The sequence below is a fragment of the Impatiens glandulifera genome, chromosome 8 (assembly GCF_907164915.1).
Source record: "Impatiens glandulifera chromosome 8, dImpGla2.1, whole genome shotgun sequence".
NCBI lineage: Eukaryota > Viridiplantae > Streptophyta > Magnoliopsida > Ericales > Balsaminaceae > Impatiens > Impatiens glandulifera.
This window is the reverse complement of record NC_061869.1, coordinates 46542287-46551656: the sequence shown is the minus strand read 5'-3', so window position 1 is coordinate 46551656 and position 9370 is coordinate 46542287.

The following is a 9370-nucleotide window of genomic DNA, read 5'->3' as shown; positions in this document are numbered from 1 at the left end:
CTTCCTTCAATACCTCTAGATCGATTCGATAAAGAACAGAAACTGATTTGTATCCTTTAAAACGGCTAGATCGATTCGATAAAGAACAACAACTGATTTGTATCTCTAAAACGGATGAAGTTTTTATTCTTAAGAAAGATAAAATAACCCCCTAAACTTATATGTAAACATAAAATAAATATGTAAGATTTACACAATGCAAATTTCATCTTATGTTTAATTAAGAATTATTCAAATTAAAATAATAATAAAAACAATTTCTCACTTCTCTAAAGTATATTTTTCCAATTGATTGAATAATAAATAATTAATTACTCGATGAAGGGATTATCCATTTATGCAATAGGATATTTTAATAAAATTAAAAAAAATAAAAACAAAATAAAAGTATTTTGATTAATAAATTTAATAATTGAATAATTATACATAAAATGTGATAGGGATGTTTTAATAAAAGTAAAAAAAATATATAAAATTTGGCCACAGGATATAATAAATCTGGCTATTGATACATGGTTAATTTAACTATTATTATTTGTTTACCAATAGTGATAGTAAAACAATACTGCTGATAAATTTCGTCGCTATTGATTTATTTTTTACTAGTGATCAACTTTGTCTTTGAAAAAAAGAAGATAAAATAAATACTTGTTCCTCAAATCAGAATCGAACAACATAAATGGGGAACTAACACTATTAAACAAGTAGAGCCACAACCCAAAAATAAACATTCTAATAGGTAAAACCCACTTGGCTATTACAAAGTTCGACAACTGTAAGACAAACGAAGAAAAATAAAAATAAAAACGGTTTTACCTGTGCCCTGCATGTTTGAACAACAAGCCTTGTGGATAACTTGAAGATCTTAATCCACTGGTTTCCTACTTCTTACCAATCTGGAACATGAATGGAGTTTATCAATGCAGATAACTAGAATTGTGAATCAGACTATGAATTAACAGAAAATCTAGAAATGAAAATGTAACATCAACTTCCCATAAAGAATCAAATCATAATAGCATAAGAAAGGGAAAAATTCAAAATGTGCATAAGAAAAAGAGCAAGGAATGCAAATAACTCAAACTCTCCCATAAAAAAAATATATTTAAATAAGACTCAGATCTAGGAAATTTGATTTATTCACTTTGGCAACCAGATGTGCCATTAAAAAACATGTCTGCACCTGCTAGCATAAGAAATAAAAAAAAACTAAAAAGAATCAGTGCACAATTTAGTAGATTAGGCTTTAGACCTTTTCAATATCCCACAAGTTCAAAATACCGTCTTTTGCTGAATTGCCAAAAACAGATGACTTGTTTGGAGACCACTGCAAAAAAAATAATAATAATAAATCATTGAAACAATTGTCAGAAGCTATTGTAAAAATCAACCTGCAATTTATTTATTGTCAGAAGCTATTGTTCAACAGATAAATCAACAAAAAAAAAAGAATAATTGATCATATATTGCAAACCTGTACACAGAGATCAGCAACATCATGACCCTCAAATACATGAACAGGTGATCCAACCCCTCCAGACTTAAGATTTTGACGGTCAAACATGTGTATGGTATAATCAGCCGATCTGTTGAATACCATGCAAATTAAATGAAACTTGGAATAAAAAACTATAGAAAATACTCAGCAACACATCAATGAAGTTACACCCTCATTTACAGAAAGTAGAAATGTGTATATGAACTTGCGTTAACTTAACTTCTAACAGATTCACTGGAAAATCACATAATGGCAAGGAAATTACATACCCTGTCAGAATAAAATTAACATTGTGTGGATTCCAATCAACACAATGAAGGTCAGCATCGTGAGCTTTCTCAACCTGCAGAAGAGACAAGTGAATGCCATGGATAGATCAGGACTGTAGGCAAAATATGAACTGGTAATAATGTTGCATGTAAGGATTTAGGGATCTTAAACCTGCATCCTTCCTTTTTAGCAAGGCAAGAAATATAATGAAATTATTGTAGACTATAAAGTAGGGTTCCAAATAAGTCATCCTCTTTGAGCAAAGTGGGGAATTTTTCCACCAAAATTGGCAGGCGGTCACATTAAGTAGAAAACAGGAATTCACATTAAAATCTCTAAACCAGCTGAGCAAGGAAAGTTCAAACACGAAATCTCATTGATTGAAGCATTTTATCAAACATGTGGATGGAACAACAGAAAGTAACAACTAATCAAACTGATAGTCGTCCAAATTGAAAGAAACATAAACCAATCTCGACTTAAAACCAAAACGTTAAAGCTAGATCGAATTGCTCTGAAACAACAGTTACAATCGACCAACCAAAATTCTCAATAAACTCGCTATGATTCATTACAGGTTTATAGCTATTTTTTACAACTTACCAAAAAATATGACGAAATGCGGGGTAAACCCCTTATGTCTCCCTTCAAATTGATCTCCAACCAGTAGCGGAGAAGAGGACTAGTAGCATTCGACTCGATCCTTAACCAGAAACAATGAAGACGACTCGATCTCAAATCGAGAGTCGGTTTCGGTCTGTCCTTTTCCACCCACCGCCAAATTAGGAGTCAGCTATTGTTAGGATCTAGGTCGCCGCTGGTGGACCGGGGGTTGGACCGGTTAGCGGTTCTCACTCGTAGGGTGGTGATTAATCCGGTTAGAGATTAACACCGGGGTTTCAATACTACACAACCTGTCACAAACCCTTGAACTAGGTTCAAGCGCGGAAGAGGTTTGCTTTCAGGTTGAAGCAGTACACGTGTATGATAGGCGGAGTCGGTTTCGGATGATGGAGATTTGAAGAATGGTGGATCGGTTTCGGTTATCTGGATATTCGGTATGGTCAGTATGGAGTTGGTTTGGAGCGGTATGGTTAAGTTAGTCGGTTATGTAATGAAGCCAACAGAAAGTAAATAACACAACAGATTTTATGGATGTTCGGAGATAAAACTCCTACGTCACCCCTTCCTCTCGAAACCGCGAGAAGGATATTCACTAAGGAATACAAGTACAATTCGATCGAGACTTATTTCCTGCTCGATAACACGCTTACAATTCACACCGAAATTGTAGCACACACTTAGAACTTAGCACTTAGGCTTTCTTAGAATACCACACTGTTATCACTTGTAGTAATTGCTCTCAACGCTTCACTTGTCTCGCTTAATGTCCCACTTAGTAACTCTTAGTAACTGCATTTACTCTTCTGCAACTGCCTCCTTTTATAGGTGAAATATGCCAACGGTCATATTTCGAAGCCTTGAATCTGATTGGCTGATCAGAGATGCAGTGGTTCAGTGTCTCAGACCTGCCGGTCGTCTCAGACCTGGTATCCTGTTTCAGACCGGTCGTCTCAGACCTGGTATCCTGTTTCAGACCTGCCGGTCTGTAAGGCAAACCTGCTGGGTTTGTCTTTTACTCAATGTAGGCACTGTCTACTTGGACAGTTGTCTGTACTTTGAAGATTTCCTTTCTGGCTTATCCCGAAGTAGAAGGATCCGGTAGTACTGTCTTCTGCAGCCTACAGGCTTTCCTCAAACTTGCATGGATATGGAAGTATTCAGTCTGTTCCTTTGGTATCATTCTCAACAGATACCCAAAGTGTCTTCTTGTACAGGTCGGCCACTTGACTTGGCCGAATGTCTTTTGGTAGTGAAGAAACCGAATTTCTTCCGGTTATACTTGTCTTGTGGATTGATCGGCTGTTTGATGGTTCCGGTTTTGAGCTTTGGCCGATCCTTCCTTTGTTTGGTCATGTTCCGAATACTCTTGATCGGTATGGTAACTTGACCGGTCCGGTTTCTTCAGTTTTCTTTTGTTCATCCGGTCCGGTTTCTTGTTCCTGCATGGGAAGTTTGTTTAAGTTAGGTTTATTCGAACCGGTATGAATTTATCTAACAGCTATTTTAGAAGCTCCTTCTCTTGTTCTCGGTTTTGGATTTCGTCGCTCGTGCTGCTCACGATATTCATCTTCTTCGCAAGAGCCTCCACGAAGCATTTCAGAAGAAAAGAGAGAGAAACAAAACAAAATAGTTGAATTAGGTGAGATTCAAATATCTATATATTTAGTTTCATAAAATATTTAAAATATTAATTTAATATAATATAATATAATATAATATAATATAATATAATATTTATATTTAATATATATATATATATATATATTAATTTAATTAAATTTAAATAATAATTAATTAAAAGACATATGATTGGTTATGTTATAAAAAATTAATAATTAAATTTTAATATTAATAAAGTTTTAAAATAAAATTTATTTATAAAAAATTAAAATAATAAAATAAAATATTTGTAAAGTTAAAAATATTAAAATTTTTAGTGACTAAATTATAAGATTGTCAACAAATATATATAAAAAACAAATAAAATAAAATAATTGAATTAGATTAGATTAAATATCTATATATTTAGTTTCATAAAAAAAAATTAAAATATTAATTTAATATAATATAATATAATATCTAATTTATATTTAGTTTATATATATTTTTTAATTTAATTAAATTTAAATAATAATTAATTAAAAGACTAAGGTTAGTTTTGTTATAAAATTTAATAATTAAATTTTAATATTAATAAAGTTTTAAATAAAATTTATTTATAAAATTTTAAAATAATAAAATAAAATATTTATAAAGTTAAAAATATTAAAATTTCAAGTGAATAAATTATAAAGTTGTCAACAAATATATATAAAAAAAACAAAAAAAAATAATAAAGGTTGTTAGTATATATTTTAAAAGGTTGGCAAAACTTTTTTATTCTCTTGACTTTTACCCACGCTTAATATGCGTGGGCATATAAGCGTTGTCGAAACTATATTTTGTTGTAGTGAGTGTTGTATAAGGGTGCTGTATATATCATTACTCATATTAAAAATTGATAAAAAAAAAACGTTTAAGAACACGATTAAACATGACATGAGAATATAAAATAAAAAAATTTGAAAACATGAAAAAGAAAGAATACAAACACATTGCAAAGCATATTATAAAGCTCGTAAATTCTCAAGAAGATTAATTCTTCGATCGACTTTACCGACTTTCTAGATTCACTTTACCGACTTTCTAGATTGAATCTTATAAAATATCATGATATTATCATCGTTAAGCTCACCCAGTAGAGTTATAGAATATAGTGAGGTTGTGGTAGATTATTGAAGAGAGAAGAGAGGTTTCTTTGATTATGTTTATTTGGGTATTTTATAATTTATGGGTATTGTTATTTATTAATTTGTATTGATTTTATTTTATGTCTAAATAATATTTTAAACTAATCTATATGTCATAGCTATTTAAAAGTAATAATAGTTATATAAGTTGTCTAGTGACTACTAGTTAGTTTGATAATATTTTTAAATCATATTCTCGTTCGATTCATTTTAGCTAAATATTATTATTTTTTCATCATTTGATAAGTTTATACCAAAAAAGATTTTTCAACCTCAATCTAATTCTAATTTATAGATCCGTCTCATTTATAATAATATCATAATGAATGATATGTATTGAACAACGATCATTGAAAATTCAACGATTTATTTCTAAATATATAATGCACAAGAAAATAATCGAGATAGTTACTCAAATATGTTGGCATCACATATCAGTCGTTTCAATCCAAATTTCTCAATAACTACCTATATTCGGTATTACCCTAGTGTACTTTATAAATATTAATATTTTGCTAGGTTACAATTTTTTTTAAAAAGATTAAGAAATTCACATTAAAAACAAATACTATCACATCTACGTCTCCCTCCATAGTTATAATTAGAAGAAATGTTAATTCTTGGTAATTCCAATTCTTTTCAATATAAATTTGAATAAAAATAATAATAATGTATATATTTTCAAATATGTGTGGATTTTGAAATTCAAATTATGAGTAAAGAAATGAGAAAATAAAGAAAAGAAATCAAACCTAATCCAAATAATGTTATGTGTTTTTGTTAAGAAAAATATTTAAAAGCAATTTTTGTTTTTGTGTTTTTTGATTTCACAAGCAAATATATTAATTATATTAATTGCTTACAAGTTTTATCTTTTCTTTTAGATCACCTAAATGTTGTTTGTATCTTAGTTGTACAGCAAACTTACAATTTTTAACTAGACTACATCCTTTATGAAAAACATGCATCCTTTAGTACTCATCAATCGTATTATAATAATTTTTATACAATTTGTTGTCATGCGACATTAAACTGCGTATCATTACAATAATATTGTACGCGTTTAAAAACGTATACCCCAAAAATTGATTTTTTCGACTTTTAAGAAATAAGTATAAAATATAAATATCTTTTTGAAATTTTGAAATAAAGTTAAATCAAATAGGAAAATTATTTAAAAACCAGTTTTTGATTAAAGAATCGTCACCTAAATTTTCTTACAAAATTAGGAAAAATAATTGAATTATTGGCAAGTAAATAATAACGCATTTGAAAAAAGATTCTTTAGAAGTTCAGTGTTTGGTTACATGTGAAAAAAGATGTTAGCGCTATGTCTCACATGCCCGTTAGAAACAATCCCTACTTCTAATATTTTGATCATTTTTAGAAACATTTACACATATTTTATTTGTTCATTTGACACAAATAAATAAATGTGAGAAAAGAAATGAGAAAATAAAGGTAATTAAAATTTATTATATTCATAAATTAATTTTATGATTATTGTAAACACTACAAATCTACTCTCCAATTTATAATATTAAAATAATTATTTTAATTTATTTATAAATAAAAAAAATAAAAATAATTAACCTATGCCCAAAAACTCATTTAAAACAATTAATTGGGATTAATTATTATATTAATTAATAAAATTAATTAAGGGTTAAGGCCAAAATAAAAAAATAAAATTATTTGAGATAAATGTTGTGCTCATTTTATCATAAAATAATTTTAGAAAATATTAAGGGACAAAAATAAATAATTTAGAATGAATTGTTGTATCTATCTCATCTACAACAAATATTTATTTAACCTTAGAAATAAAAATAAAACAAATTGGTTAAATATTTACCCTATTTATATTATTATTATTTTTATTTAAAAAAGATCAAAATTAAAGTCGAAAGGGTGAGAGAAAAATCAATTTCAAACAAACCCTTAAGGTTTTAAAATAAAAATTAAATCTGTAATCGGGTGTAGCCGAATTATAGAAATCAACCTACAATTGAAGTTCAAACCTAGGACCGAGACCTATGACCGGGAATTTCAATAGAACCAAGAGGTCCGACCGATATTCTTGAGTTATGACCAAGAGATTCGACCAATGTTCTTTAGATAAGACCGAGAAATTCGACCGATAATTTTTTCACTTAGGACCGAGAGATCCAACCTAAGACCGAGAAATCCAAATCCGGGACTAAGACTCCCAAACCTTAGGACCGAGAGGTCTAACTTTGGGATCTAGAATCCCAAACTTAGGACCGAGAGCTCCTGAGCCCAAGACCGAGGGACTTCATCTAGAGTTAGCCTAGGACCGAGAAGTTTATACACCTCGACCGAGGGACCTAGCCCAGAGATAGCCCAAGACCGATATGTTTATACACCTAGACTAGTAATCTCATGCAATGACCGAGAGTCCTTAGCACCTAAATCGAGGGTCTCCGGACCCCGACCGATAAAAACGAACCCAAAGCTTAGGACTCCGATCCTAAGGCCTGTTTGGTTATACTTATTAAAACCCAAAATTATTTTTGTAATTTTAGGACCCCAAAACATTTTCTAAAAATCCCAAAAAATTAGAAAAAAATGTTTTAAAAATATTTTTGAGATATTTCCACACAAAAATATTTTGACTAAGGCCTATTTGGTGTTCATTACTAAACTCAAACATCTTTAAAATGACTGATTTTCTTTTGATATAATCCTCCCTAGTTATCATCAGCAACATGTACCAGCATTTTAAATATTGTTGTTTCAATATTTTAAATAACACCGGAAGAATAATCAGTTAAAACTCAAACATTATATAATAGATTTTCAAAAGACAACTTTATAAGTAGAGACCGTTTTTAAAATGGGTACGGAGGATGAAGCGTGAAAGATCTTTTCCGAGTATCACAAACCTACGAACTAAAAGAATACTTTGGTGAATACGTTTGTATACATATGCCAACATTGATTGATTATCAAAAATTAATTGGCGACACAATTTCAAAATAAATAATCTTTTAAATTAATTATGTTTAATTAATTTAAACTAAATGATTTCTAAAAAAATAAAATTGTGATTTGATTATCGTAAATCCCCATATTATTTAAAATTACGAAATTAATTATTTTTATTTAATTTCAAAAAGCTGTCAAGAATCAATGAAATTTTTTTAAAATAATGTTTTATTTTAAAAAGAAAATTCCTGACACGCAAACCAAGTTTAAATTTCTCAAACCTTGAGCTTTTCACGGAAACCTGATACAAGGGGTTTTCCTTGGGGTTACTTTGTTGGGGATTAAATGTTTAAATCAAAAACATAAACTTGGTTTTTTTAAACATTTGTATCACGTTTTAAATTTAATAGGCTTGTCTTAAAAGGTACAACACCTTAAAAGACGCATATGTTATATCATATTTAAAGCCTTTATGTGTAAAGGATATATTACCCTCTTCTTGCTTATAAAAAAGTACACGACTAAGATCGATACTTCTACACTTATGTGTAAAGATTGTCAATGAGGAATGACAACTTGTTACAAATCGAGTGATGTTACGAGAGGAAAAACTAGAATGCATATGATCGATCCACCCTTTGGCGATGAGTTGTCTGATAGGACGTAGGCATGGTGGAGGTTGGGGTAAATTACCAATTGAGTATATATTCCCTCGTTTATGGAGGCAGTTTTACCCTCTCCACTATCGGTGAATGAAACTCTCTTATGATTCCCCTCATAACAAAACACCTGGTTACTATCACCAAGGCGGTTGTTTCTTGTTCCTAGACAAACAAAACCTCGTCATTAAAACCCTTATGTGACTACTATATATTTATTATGTGTATGCATGTATAGTCTAAGTGAGCATTTCAATACATGTTCTTTCTTTTCAAAATAAACGCATGTTTGTAAATATTTTGAAATTGTAATCATAGACGATGTCCATGTTAACGGATGTCGCGCTAGTTCCATGGGTCGATAACTTTCACGGAAGCGAGTGAAATTATCGGTCCTATGTCCTCATTCCCATCACGATGTTCATAAATTTCGAAATCAACTCCACCTTTATAATGGAAATGCAGCGAAGGTGAAATCCTGTAAAACGGGCTTACTTCATGGGAGAAAAGCACATGTGCCCAACTATAAAAGAATTTTGAGCTATGCTCATGATGGACACCAAGAATTTTCTACATCTAAA